The 13,865-nt window shown below is 53.0% G+C and overlaps 1 protein-coding gene across 1 annotated transcript in view; it reads left to right on the forward strand.

Moving 5' to 3' along the window:
• The window catches only part of nvl (nuclear VCP like), a 287,895-nt gene that overhangs the window by 134,368 nt on the left and 139,662 nt on the right, over positions 1-13,865 (forward strand). The window lies entirely within an intron of this gene.

Here is a 13,865-nt window from a genome sequence, read left to right on the forward strand (position 1 = left end):
TGAGAGGGTGCGGTTTGAGTGTATAACTGTGTGGGTATGGGCTGGTGTGAGGGGGTGGGGTTTGAGTGTATAACTGTGTGGGTATGGGCTGGTTTGAGGGGGTGGGATTTGAGTGTATAACTGTGTGGGTATGGGCTGGTGTGAGTGGGTGGGATTTGAGTGTATAACTGTGTGCGTATGGGCTAGTGTGAGGGGGTGGTGTTTGGCTGTATAGCTGTGTTGGTATGGGCTGGTGTGAGATGGTGGGATTTGAGTGTATTACTGCGGGCATGGGCTGGTGTGAGGAAGTGGGGTCTTAGTGTATCACTGTGGGTATGGGCTGGTGTGAGATGGTGGGGTTTGAGTCTATAATTGTGTGGGTACGGGCTGGTGTGAGGGGGTGGAATTTCAGTGTATAACTGTGTGGGTCTGGGCTGGTGTGAGGGGGTGGGATTTGTGTTTATATCTGTGTGGGTATGGGCTGGTGTGAGGGTGTGGGGTTTGAGTGTATAACTGTGTGGGTATGGGCTGGTGTGAGGGTGTGGGGTTTGAGTTTATAACTGTGGGTATGGGCTGGTGTGAGGTTGTGGGGTTTGAGTGTATAACTGTGTGGGTATGGGCTGGTGTGAGAGGTTGGGGTTTGAGTGTATAACTGTGTGGGTATGGGCTGGTTTGAGAGGGTGGGGTTTGAGTGTATCATTGTGGGTATGGGCTGGTGTGAGGGGGTGGGTTTTGAGTGTTTAACTGTGTGGGTATGGGCTGGTGTGAGAGCGTGGGGTTTGAGTGTATAAGTGTGTGGGTATCGGCTGGTGTGAGGGGGTGGGGTTTGAGTGTATAACTGTGTGGGTATGTTTTGGTGTGAGGGGTTGGGATTTGAGTGTATAACTGTGTGGGTACGGGCTGGTGTGAGGGGGTGGGGTTTGAGTGTATAACTGTGGGTACGGGCTGGTGTGAGAGGGTGGAGTTTGAGTGTATAACTGTGTGGGTATGGGCTGGTGTGAGAGGGTGGGTTTTGAGTGTATAACTGTGTGAGTATGGGCTGGTGTGAGGGGGTGGGGTTTGAGTGTATAGCTGTGGGTATGGGCTGGTTTGTGGGGGTAGGGTTTGAGTGTATAACTGTGTGGGTACAGGCTGGTGTGAGCGGGTGGGGTTTGTGTGTATAACTGTGGGTATGGGCTGGTGTGATTGGGTGGGGTTTGTGTGTATAACTGTGGGTATGGGCTGGTGTGAGAGGGTGGGGTTTGAGTGTATAACTGTGTGGGTATGGGCTGGTGTGAGAGGTTGGGGTTTGAGTGTATAACTGTGGGTATGGGCTGGTGTGAGGGGGTGAGGTTTGGCTGTATAACTGTGGGTATGGGCTGGTGTGAGAGGGTTTGGTTTGAGTGTATAACTGTGTGGGTATGGGCTGGTTTGAGAGGGTGGGGTTTGAGTGTATCACTGTGGGTATGGGCTGGTGTGAGGGGGTGGTGTTTGAGTGTATAACTGTGTGGGTATTGGCTGGTGTGAGAGGGTGGAGTTTGAGTGTATAACTGTGTGGGTATGGGCTGGTGTGAGGGGGTGGGGTTTGAGTGTATAACTGTGGGTATGGGCTGGTTTGTGGGGGTGGGGTTTGAGTGTATAACTGTGTGGGTACAGGCTGGTGTGAGCGGGTGGGGTTTGTGTGTATAACTGTGGTTATGGGCTGGTGTGAGTGTTTGGGGTTTGTGTGTATAACTGTGTGGGTATGGGCTGGTGTGAGAGGGTGGGGTTTGAGTGTATAACTGTGTGGGTATGGGCTGGTGTGAGAGGTTGGGGTTTGAGTGTATAACTGTGTGGGTATGGGCTGGTGTGAGGGGGTGAGGTTTGGCTGTATAACTGTGGGTATGGGCTGGTGTGAGAGGGTTTGGTTTGAGTGTATAACTGTGTGGGTATGGGCTGGTTTGAGAGGGTGGGGTTTGAGTGTATAACTGTGGGTATGGGCTGGTGTGAGGGGGTGGGGTTTGAGTGTATAACTGTGTGGGTATGGGCTGGTGTAAGAGCGTGGGGTTTGAGTGTATAACTGTGTGGGTATGAGCTGGTGTGAGGGGGTGGGGTTTGAGTGTATAACTGTGTGGGTATGTTTTGGTGTGAGGGGTTGAGATTTGAGTGTATAACTGTGTGGGTACGGGCTGGTGTGAGAGGGTGTGGTTTGAGTGTATAACTGTGGGTATGGGCTGGTGTGAGAGGGTGGGGTTTGAGTGTATAACAGTGGGTATGGGCTGGTGTGAGAGGGTGGGTTTTGAGTGTATAACTGTGTGGGTACGGGCTGGTGTGAGGGGGTGGGATTTGAGTGTATAACTGTGTGAGTATGGGCTGGTGTGAGGGGGTGGGGTTTGAGTGTATAACTGTGGGTATGGGCTGGTTTGTGGGGGTGGGGTTTGAGTGTATAACTGTGTGGGTACAGGCTGGTGTAAGGGGGTGGGGTTTGTGTGTATAACTGTGGGTATGGGATGGTGTGAGAGGGTGGGGTTTGAGTGTATAACTGCGGGCATGGGCTGGTGTGAGGAGGTGGGTTCTGAGTGTATCACTGTGGGTATTGGCTGGTGTGAGATGGTGGGGTTTGAGTCTATAACTGTGTGGGTACGGGCTGGTGTGAGAGGGTGGAATTTGAGTGTATAACTGTGTGGGTATGGGCTGGTGTGAGGGTGTGGGGTTTGAGTGTATAACTGTGTGGGTATGGGCTGGTGTGAGGGGGTGGGGTTTGAGTGTATAACTGTGTGGGTATGGGCTGGTTTGAGGGGGTGGGGTTTGTGTGTTTAACTGTGTGGGTATGGGCTGGTGTGAGGGGGTGGGGTTTGAGTGTATAATTGTGTTGGTATGGGCTGGTGTGAGGGGGTGGGATTTGAGTGTATAACTGTGTGGGTATTAGCTGGTGTGAGGGGGTGGGGTTTGAGTGTATAACTGTGTTGGTATGGGCTGGTGTGAGGGGGTGGGATTTGAGTGTATAACTGTGTGGGTATGGGCTGCTGTGAGGGGGTGTGGTTTGAGTGTATAACTGTTTGGGTAAGGGCTGGTGTGAGGGGGTGGGATTTGAGTGTATAACTGTGTGGGTATGGGCTGGTGTGAGTGGGTGGGAGTTGAGTGTATAACTGTGTGGGTATGGGCTGGTGCGAGGGGGTGGGGTTTGTCTGTACAACTGTGTGGGTATGGGCTGGTGTGAGAGGGTGGGGTTTGAGTGTTAACTGTGTGGATATGGGCTGGTGTGAGGGGGTGGGGTTTGTGTGTATAACTGTGTGGGTATGGGCTGGTGTGAGGGGGTGTGGTTTGAGTTGATAACTGTGTCGGTATGGGCTGGTGTGAGAGGGTGGGGTTTGGCTCTATAACTGTGGGTATGGGCTGGTGTGAGAGGGTTGGGTTTGAGTGTATAACTGTGGGTATGAGCTGGTGTGACGGGGTGCGGTTTGATTGTATAACTGTGTGGATACGGGCTGGTGTGAGGGGGTGGGATTTTAGTGTATAACTGTGTGGGTATGGGCTGGTGTGAGAGGGTGGGATTTTAGTGTATAACTTTGGGTATGGGCTGGTGTGAGGGGGTGGGGTTTGAGTGTATAACTGTGTGTGTATGGGCTGGTGTGAGGGCGTGGTGTTTGAGTGTATAACTCTGTGGGTATGGGCTGGTGTGAGGGGGTGGGGTTTGGCTGTACAACTGTATGGGTATGGGCTGGTGTGAGGGGGTCGGGTTTGGGTGTATAACTGTGTGGTATGGGCTGGTGTGAGGGGGTGGGGTTTGTCTGTATAACTGTGTGGGTATGGGGTGGTGTGAGAGGGTGGGGTTTGATTGTATAACTGTGGGTATGGGCTGGTGTGAGGGGGTGGGATTTGAGTGTATAACTGTGTGGGTATGGGCTGGTGTGAGAGGGTGGGATTTGAGTGTATAACTGTGTGGGCATGGGCTGGTATGAGGGGGTGGGGTTTGTGTGTATAACTGTGTGGGTATGGGTTGGTGTGAGAGGGTGGGAGTTGAGTCTATAACTGTGTGGGTATGGGCTGGTGTGAGGGGGTGGCGTTTGAGTGTATAACTGTGTGGGTATGGGCTGGTGGGAGGGGCTGGGGTTTGAGTGTATAACTGTGTGGGTATGGGCTGGTGTGAGGGGGTGGGATTTGAGTGTATAACTGTGTGGGTATGGGCTGGTGTGAGGGGGTGGGGTTTGAGTTTATAACTGGGTCGGTATGGGCTGGTGTGAGGGGGTGGGTTTTGAGTGTACAACTGTGTGGGTATGGGCTGGTGTGAGTGGGTGGGATTTGAGTGTATAACTGTGTGCGTATGGGCTAATGTGAGGGGGTGGTGTTTGGCTGTATAGCTGTGTGGGTGTGGGCTGGTGTGAGTGGGTGGGGTTTGAGTGTTTAACTGTGTGGGTATGGGCTGGTGTGAGAGGGTGGGATTTGAGTGTATAACTGCGGGCATGGGCTGGTGTGAGGAGGTGGGGTCTGAGTGTATCACTGTGGGTATGGGCTGGTGTGATATGGTGGGTTTTGAGTCTATAACTGTATGGGTCTGGGCTGGCGTGAGGGGGTGAGATCTGTGTTTATAACTGTGTGGGTATGGGCTAGTGTGAGTGGGTGGGATTTGTGTTTATAACTGTGTGGGTATGGGCTGGTGTGAGGGTGTGGGGTTTGAGTGTATAACTGTGTGGGTATGGGCTGGTGTGAGAGGTTGGGGTTTGAGTGTATAACTGTGTGGGTATGGGCTGGTGTGAGGGGGTGGGGTTTGAGTGTATAACTGTGTGGGTATGGGCTGGTGTGAGAGGGTGCGGTTTGAGTGTATAACTGTGTGTGCATGGGCTGGTGTGAGGGGGTGGGGTTTGAGCGTATAACTGTGTGGGTATGGGCTGGTTTGAGGGGGTGGGATTTGAGTGTATAACTGTGTAGGTACGGGCTGGTGTGAGAGGGTGGGGTTTGAGTGTATAACTGTGTGGGTATGGGCTGGTGTGAGGGAGTGGGATTTGAGTGTATAACTGTGTGGGTATGGGCTGGTGTGAGTGGGTGGGATTTGAGTGTATAACTGTGTGCGTATGGGCTAGTGTGAGGGGGTGGTGTTTGGCTGTATAGCTGTGTTGGTATGGGCTGGTGTGAGTGGGTGGGGTCTGAGTGTATCACTGTGGGTATGGGCTGGTGTGAGATGGTGGGGTTTGAGTCTATAATTGTGTGGGTATGGGCTGGTGTGAGGGGGTGGAATTTCAGTGTATAACTGTGTGGGTCTGGGCTGGTGTGAGGGGGTGGGATTCGTGTTTATAACTGTGTGGGTATGGGCTGGTGTGAGGGGGTGGGATTTGTGTTTATATCTGTGTGGGTATGGGCTGGTGTGAGGGTGTGGGGTTTGAGTGTATAACTGTGTGGGTATGGGCTGGTGTGAGGGTGTAGGGTTTGAGTTTATAACTGTGTGGGTATGGGCTGGTGTGAGGGTGTGGGGTTTGAGTGTATAACTGTGTGGGTATGGGCTGGTGTGAGAGGTTGGGGTTTGTGTGTATAACTGTGTGGGTATGGGCTGGTTTGAGAGGGTGGGGTTTGAGTGTATCATTGTGGGTATGGGCTGGTGTGAGGGGGTGGGGTTTGAGTGTTTAACTGTGTGGGTATGGGCTGGTGTGAGGGGGTGGGGTTTGAGTGTATAACTGTGTGGGTATGTTTTGGTGTGAGGGGTTGGGATTTGAGTGTATAACTGTGGGTACGGGCTGGTGTGAGGGGGTGGGGTTTGAGTGTATAACTGTGGGTATGGGCTGGTGTGAGAGGGTGGGGTTTGAGTGTATAACTGTGTGGGTATGGGCTGGTGTGAGAGGGTGGGTTTTGAGTGTATAACTGTGTGAGTATGCGCTGGTGTGAGGGGGTGGGGTTTGAGTGTATAGCTGTGGGTATGGGCTGGTTTGTGGGGGTAGGGTTTGAGTGTATAACTGTGTGGGTACAGGCTGGTGTGAGCGGGTGGGGTTTGTGTGTATAACTGTGGGTATGGGCTGGTGTGAGAGGGTGGGGTTTGAGTGTATAACTGTGTGGGTATGGGCTGGTGTGAGAGGTTGGGGTTTGAGTGTATAACTGTGTGGGTATGGGCTGGTGTGAGGGGGTGAGGTTTGGCTGTATAACTGTGGGTATGGGCTGGTGTGAGAGGGTTTGGTTTGAGTGTATAACTGTGTGGGTATGGGCTGGTTTGAGAGGGTGGGGTTTGAGTGTATCACTGTGGGTATGCGCTGGTGTGAGGGGGTGGGGTTTGAGTGTATAACTGTGTGGGTATGGGCTGGTGTGAGAGGGTGGGGTTTGAGTGTATAACTGTGTGAGTATGGGCTGGTGTGAGGGGGTGGGGTTTGAGTGTATAACTGTGGGTATGGGCTGGTTTGTGGGGGTGGGGTTTGAGTGTATAACTGTGTGGGTACAGGCTGGTGTTAGCGGGTGGGGTTTGTGTGTATAACTGTGGGTATGGGCTGGTGTGAGTGGGTGGGGTTTGTGTGTATAACTGTGTGGGTATGGGCTGGTGTGAGAGGGTGGGGTTTGAGTGTATAACTGTGTGGGTATGGGCTGGTGTGAGAGGTTGGGGTTTGAGTGTATAACTGTGTGGGTATGGGCTGGTGTGAGGGGGTTAGGTTTGGCTGTATAACTGTGGGTATGGGCTGGTGTGAGAGGGTTTGGTTTGAGTGTATAACTGTGTGGGTATGGGCTGGTTTGAGAGGGTGGGGTTTGAGTGTATCACTGTGGGTATGGGCTGGTGTGAGGGGGTGGGGTTTGAGTGTATAACTGTGTGGGTATGGGCTGGTGTGAGAGCGTGGGGTTTGAGTGTATAACTGTGTGGGTATGGGCTGGTGTGAGAGGGTGGGGTTTGAGTGTATAACTGTGTGGGTATGTTTTGGTGTGAGGGGTTGGGATTTGAGTGTATAACTGTGTGGGTACGGGCTGGTGTGAGGGGGTGGGGTTTGAGTGTATAACTGTGGGTATGGGCTGGTGTGAGAGGGTGGGGTTTGAGTGTATAACTGTGGGTATGGGCTGGTGTGAGAGGTTGGGTTTTGAGTGTATAACTGTGGGTAGGGGCTGGTGTGAGGGGGTGGGATTTGAGTGTATAACTGTGTGAGTATGGGCTGGTGTGAGGGGGTGGGGTTTGAGTGTATAACTGTGGGTATGGGCTGGTTTGTTGGGGTGGGGTTTGAGTGTATAACTGTGTGGGTACAGGCTGGTGTGAGGGGGTGGGGTTTCTGTGTATAACTGTGGGTATGGGATGGTGTGAGAGGGTGGGGTTTGAGTGTATAACTGCGGGCTTGGGCTGGTGTGAGGAGTTGGGTTCTGAGTGTATCACTGTGGGTATGGGCTGGTGTGAGATGGTGGGGTTTGAGTCTATAACTGTGTGGGTACGGGCTGGTGTGAGGGGGTGGAATTTGAGTGTATAACTGTGTGGGTATGGGCTGGTGTGAGGGTGTGGGGTTTGAGTGTATAACTGTGTGGGTATGGGCTTGTGTGAGAGGGTGGGGTTTGAGTGTATAACTGTGTGGTTATGGGCTGTTGTGAGTGGGTTGGGTTTGAGTGTATCACTGTGGGTATGGGCTGGTGTGAGGGGGTGGGGTTTGAGTGTATCACTGTGGGTATGGGCTGGTGTGAGAGGTTGGGGTTTGAGTGTATAACTGTGTGGGTATGGGTTGGTGTGAGAGGGTGGGGTTTGAGTGTATAACTGTGTGGGTATGGGCTGGTGTGAGAGGGTGGGGTTTGAGTGTATAAGTGTGTTGGTATGGGCTGGTGTGAGAGGTTGGGGTTTGAGTGTATAACTGTGTGGGTATGGGCTGGTGTGAGAGGGTGGGGTTTGAGTGTATAACTGTGTGGGTATGGGCTGGTGTGAGGGGGTGGGGTTTGAGTGTATAACTGTGTGGGTATGGGCTGGTGTGAGGGGGTGGGGCTTGGCTGTACAACTGTGTGGGTATGGGCTGGTGTGAGGGGGTGGGATTTGAGTGTATAACTGTGTGGGTATGGGCTGGTTTGAGGGATGGGGTTTGACTGTACAACTGTGTGGGTATGGGCTGGTGTGAGGGGGTGGGATTTGAGTGTATAACTGTGTGGGTATGGGCTGGTTTGAGGGATGGGGCTTGGCTTTACAACTGTGTGGGTATGGGCTGGTGTGAGGGGGTGGGATTTGAGTGTACAACTGTGTGGGTATGGGCTGGTGTGAGGGGGTGGGATTTAAGTGTATAACTGTGTGGGTATGGGCTGGTGTGAGGGGGTGGGGTTTGAGTGTATAACTGTGTGGGTATGGGCTGGTGTGAGAGGGTTTGGTTTGAGTGTATAACTGTGTGGGTATGGGCTGGTTTGAGAGGGTGGGGTTTGAGTGTATCACTGTGGGTATGGGCTGGTGTGAGGGGGTGGGGTTTGAGTGTATAACTGTGTGGGTATGGACTGGTGTGAGAGCGTGGGGTTTGAGTGTATAACTGTGTGGGTATGGGCTGGTGTGAGGGGGTGGGGTTTGAGTGTATAACTGTGGGTATGGGCTGGTTTGTGGGGGTGGGGTTTGAGTGTATAACTGTGTGGATACAGGCTGGTGTGAGCGGGTGGGGTTTGTGTGTATAACTGTGGGTATGGGCTGGTGTGAGTGGGTGGGGTTTGTGTGTATAACTGTGTGGGTATGGGCTGGTGTGAGAGGGTGGGGTTTGAGTGTATAACTGTGTGGGTATGGGCTGGTGTGAGAGGTTGGGGTTTGAGTGTATAACTGTGTGGGTATGGGCTGGTGTGAGGGGGTGAGGTTTGGCTGTATAACTGTGTGGGTATGGGCTGGTGTGAGGGGGTGGGGTTTGAGTGTATCACTGTGGGTATGGGCTGGTGTGAGGGGGTGGTGTTTGAGTGTATAACTGTGTGGGTATGGGCTGGTGTGAGAGCGTGGGGTTTGAGTGTATAACTGTGTGGGTATGGGCTGGTGTGAGAGGGTGGGTTTTGAGTGTATAACTGTGTGGGTACGGGCTGGTGTGAGGGGGTGGGATTTGAGTGTATAACTGTGTGAGTATGGGCTGGTGTGAGGGGGTGGGGTTTGAGTGTATAACTGTGGGTATGGGCTGGTTTGTGGGGGTGTTGTTTGAGTGTATAACTGTGTGGGTACAGGCTGGTGTGAGGGGGTGGGTTTTGTGTGTATAACTGTGGGTATGGGCTGGTGTGAGTGGGTGGGTTTTGAGTGTATAACTGTGTGGGTATGGGCTGGTGTGAGAGGGTGGGGTTTGAGTGTATAACTGCGGGCATGGGCTGGTGTCAGGAGGTGGGGTCTGAGTGTATCACTGTGGGTATTGGCTGGTGTGAGATGGTGGGGTTTGAGTCTATAACTGTGTGGGTACGGGCTGGTGTGAGGGGGTGGAATTTGAGTGTATAACTGTGTGGGTATGGGCTGGTGTGAGGGTGTTGGGTTTGAGTGTATAACTGTGTGGGTATGGGCTTGTGTGAGAGGGTGGGGTTTGAGTGTATAACTGTGTGGTTATGGGCTGTTGTGAGTGGGTTGGGTTTGAGTGTATCACTGTGGGTATGGGCTGGTGTGAGGGTGTGGGGTTTGAGTGTATCAGTGTGGGTATGGGCTGGTGTGAGAGGTTGGGGTTTGAGTGTATAACTGTGTGGGTATGGGCTGGTGTGAGAGGGTGGGGTTTGAGTGTATAACTGTGTGGGTATGGGCTGGTGTGAGAGGGTGGGGATTGAGTGTATAACTGTGTTGGTATGGGCTGGTGTGAGAGGTTGGGGTTTGAGTGTACAACTGTGTGGGTCTGGGCTGGTGTGAGAGGGTGGGGTTTGAGTGTATAACTGTGTGGGTATGGGCTTGTGGTGAGGGGATGGGGTTTGAGAGTATAACTGTGTGGGTATGGGCTGGTGTGAGGGGGTGGGGTTTGAGTGTATAACTGTGTGGGTATGGGCTGGTGTGAGAGGGTGGGGTTTGGCTGTACAACTGTGTGGGTATGGGCTGGTGTGAGGGGGTGGGATTTGAGTGTATAACTGTGTGGGTATGGGCTGGTGTGAGGGGGTGGGGCTTGAGCTGTACTAACTGTGTGGGTATGGGCTGGTGTGAGGGGGTGGGATTTGAGTGTATAACTGTGTGGGTATGGGCTGGTGTGAGGGGGTGGGGTTTGTGTGTATAACTGTGGGTATGGGCTGGTGTGAGGGGGTGGGGTTTGAGTGTATAACTGTGTTGGTATGGGCTGGTGTGAGAGGGTGGGGTTTGAGTGTATAACTGTGTGGGTATGGGCTGGTGTGAGAGGGTGGGGTTTGAGTGTATAACTGTGTGGGTATGGGCTTGTGGTGAGGGGGTGGGGTTTGAGAGTATAACTGTGTGGGTATGGGCTGGTGTGAGGGGGTGGGGTTTGAGTGTATAACTGCGTGGGTATGGGCTGGTGTGAGAGGGTGGGGTTTGAGTGTATAACTGGGTATGGGCTGGTGTGAGGTGGTGGGGTTTGAGTGTATAACTGTGTGGGTATGGGCTGGTGTGAGAGGGTGCGGTTTGAGTGTATAACTGTGTGGGTATTGGCTGGTGTTAGGGGGTGGGGTTTGAGTGTATAACTCTGTGGGTATGGGCTGGTTTGAGGGGGTGGGGTTTGAGTGTATCACTGTGGGTATGGGCTGGTGTGAGGGGGTGGGGTTTGAGTGTATAACTGTGTGGGTATGGGCTGGTGTGAGAGCGTGGGGTTTGAGTGTATAACTGTGTGGGTATGGGCTGGTGTGAGGGGGTGGGGTTTGAGTGTATAACTGTGGGTATGGGCTGGTTTGTGGGGGTGGGGTTTGAGTGTATAACTGTGTGGGTAAAGGCTGGTGTGAGCGGGTGGGGTTTGTGTGTATAACTGTGGGTATGGGCTGGTGTGAGTGGGTGGGGTTTGTGTGTATAACTGTGTGGGTATGGGCTGGTGTGAGAGGGTGGGGTTTGAGTGTATAACTGTGTGGGTATGGGCTGGTGTGAGAGGTTGGGGTTTGAGTGTATAACTGTGTGGGTATGGGCTGGTGTGAGGGGGTGTGGTTTGGCTGTATAACTGTGGGTATGGGCTGGTGTGAGAGGGTTTGGTTTGAGTGTATAACTGTGTGGGTATGGGCTGGTTTGAGAGGGTGGGGTTTGAGTGTATCACTGTGGGTATGGGCTGGTGTGAGGTGGTGGGGTTTGAGTGTATAACTGTGTGTGTATGGGCTGGTGTGAGGGGGTGGGATTTGAGTGTATAACTGTGTGGGTATGGGCTGGTGTGAGAGGGGTGGGGTTTGAGTGTAAAACTGTGTGGGTTATGGGCTGGTGTGAGGGGGTGGGTTTGAGTGTATCACTGTGGGTATGGGCTGGTGTGAGGGGGTGGGGTTTGAGTGTATAACTGTGTGGGTATGGGCTGGTGTGTGGGGGTGGGATTTGAGTGTATAACTGTGTGGGTATGGGCTGGTGTGAGAGGGTGGGATTTGAGTGTATAACTGTGTGGGTATGGGCTGGTGTGAGGGGGTGGGGTTTGAGTGTATAACTGTGTGGCTATGGGCTGGTGTGAGGGGGTGGGGTTTTGCTGTATAACTGTGTGGGTATGGGCTGGTGTGAGGGGGTGGGATTTGAGTGTATAACTGTGTGGGTATGGGCTGGTGTGAGGGGGTGGGATTTGAGTGTATAACTGTGGGTATGGGCTGGTGTGAGGGGGTGGGGTTTGAGTGTATAACTGTGTGGGTATGGGCTGGTGTTAGAGGGTGGGGTTTGAGTGTATAACTGTGTGGGTATGGGCTGGTGTGAGGGGGTGGGGTTTGAGTGTATAACTGTGTGGGTATGGGCTGGTGTGAGTGGGTGGGGTTTGAGTGTATAACTGTGTGGGTATGTTTGGTGTGAGGGGTTGGGATTTGAGTGTATAACTGTGTGGGTATGGGCTGGTGTTGAGGGGGTGGGGTTTGAGTGTATAACTGTGGGTATGGGCTGGTGTGAGAGGGTGGGTTTGAGTGTATAACTGTGTGGGTATGGGCTGGTGTGAGGAGGGTGGGGTTTGAGTGTATAACTGTGTGGTATGGGCTGGTGTGAGGGGGTGGGGTTTGAGTGTATAACTGTGGGTATGGGCTGGTGTGAGGGGTGGGGTTTGAGTGTATAACTGTGTGGGTACTGGGCTGGTGTGAGCGGGTGGGGTTTGAGTGTATAACTGTGGGGTATGGGCTGGTGTGAGGGGGTGGGTTTGAGTGTATAACTGTGTGGTATGGGCTGGTGTGAGAGGGTGGGGTTTGTGTGTATAACTGTGTGGGTATGGGCTGGTGTGAGAGGGTGGGGTTTGAGTGTATAACTGTGTGGGTATGGGTGGTGTGAGAGGGTGGGGTTTGAGTGTATAACTGTGTGGGTATGGGCTGGTGTGAGGGGGTGGGTTTGGCTGTATAACTGTGTGGGTATGGGCTGGTGTGAGGAGGTGTGGTTTGAGTGTATAACTGTGTGGGTATGGGCTGGTGTGAGAGGGTGGGGTTTGAGTGTATAACTGTGTGGGTATGGGCTGGTGTGAGGGGTGGGGTTTGAGTGTATCAACTGTGTGGGTATGGGCTGGTGTGAGAGGGTTGGGGTTTGAGTGTATAAACTGTGTGGGTATGGGCTGGTGTGAGAGGGTGGGGTTTGAGTGTATAACTGTGTGGGTATGGGCTGGTGTGAGGGGGTGGGGTTTGAGTGTATAACTGTGTGGGTACTGGGCTGGTGTGAGGGGGTGGGGTTTGAGTGTATAACTGTGTGGGTATGGGCTGGTGTGAGTGGGTGGGGTTTGAGTGTATAACTGTGTGGTATGGGCTGGTGTGAGAGGGTGGGGTTTGAGTGTATAACTGTGTGGGTATGGGCTGGTGTGAGAGGGTTGGGTTTGAGTGTATAACTGTGTGGGTATGGGCTGGTGTGAGAGGGTGGGGTTTGAGTGTATAACTGTGTGGGTATGGGCTGGTGTGAGGGGTGGGGTTGAGTGTATAACTGTGTGGGTATGGGCTGGTGTGAGGGGTGGGGTTTGAGTGTATAACTGTGTGGGTATGGGCTGTGTGAGAGGGTGGGGTTTGAGTGTATAACTGTGTGGGTATGGGCTGGTGTGAGGGGGTGGGTTTGAGTGTATAACTGTGGGTATGGGCTGGTGTGAGAGGGTGGGGTTTGAGTGTATAACTGTGTGGTATGGGCTGGTGTGAGGGGGTGGGTTTGAGTGTATAACTGTGGGTATGGGCTGGTGTGAGGGGGTGGGGTTTGAGTGTATAACTGTGTGGTATGGGCTGGTGTGAGAGGGTGGGGTTTGAGTGTATAACTGTGTGGTATGGGCTGGTGTGAGGGGTGGGTTTGAGTGTATAACTGTGTGGGTATGGGCTGGTGTGAGAGGGTGGGGTTTGAGTGTATAACTGCGGGCATGGGCTGGTGTGAGGAGGTGGGGTCTGAGTGTATCACTGTGGGTGTGGGCTGGTGTGAGATGGTGGGGTTTGAGTGTATAACTGTGTGGGTACGGGCTGGTGTGAGGGGGTGGAATTTGAGTGTATAACTGTGTGGGTATGGGCTGGTGTGAGGGTGTGGGGTTTGAGTGTATAACTGTGTGTGTATGGGCTGGTGTGAGTGGGTGGGAGTTGAGTGTCTAACTGTGTGGGTATGGCTGTTGTGAGTGGGTTGGGTTTGAGTGTATCACTGTGGGTATGGGCTGGTGTGAGGGGGTGGGGTTTGAGTGTATCAGTGTGGGTATGGGCTGGTGTGAGAGGTTGGGGTTTGAGTGTATAACTGTGTGGGTATGGGTTTGTGTGAGAGGGTGGGGTTTGAGTGTATAACTGTGTGGGTATGGGCTGGTGTGAGGGGGTGAGGTTTGGCTGTATAACTGTGGGTATGGGCTGGTGTGAGAGGGTTTGGTTTGAGTGTATAACTGTGTGGGTATGGGCTGGTTTGAGAGGGTGGGGTTTGAGTGTATCACTGTGAGTATGGGCTGTTGTGAGGGGGTGGGGTTTGAGTGTATAACTGT

This window comes from Carcharodon carcharias, chromosome 5 (genome assembly GCF_017639515.1).
Source record: "Carcharodon carcharias isolate sCarCar2 chromosome 5, sCarCar2.pri, whole genome shotgun sequence".
NCBI lineage: Eukaryota > Metazoa > Chordata > Chondrichthyes > Lamniformes > Lamnidae > Carcharodon > Carcharodon carcharias.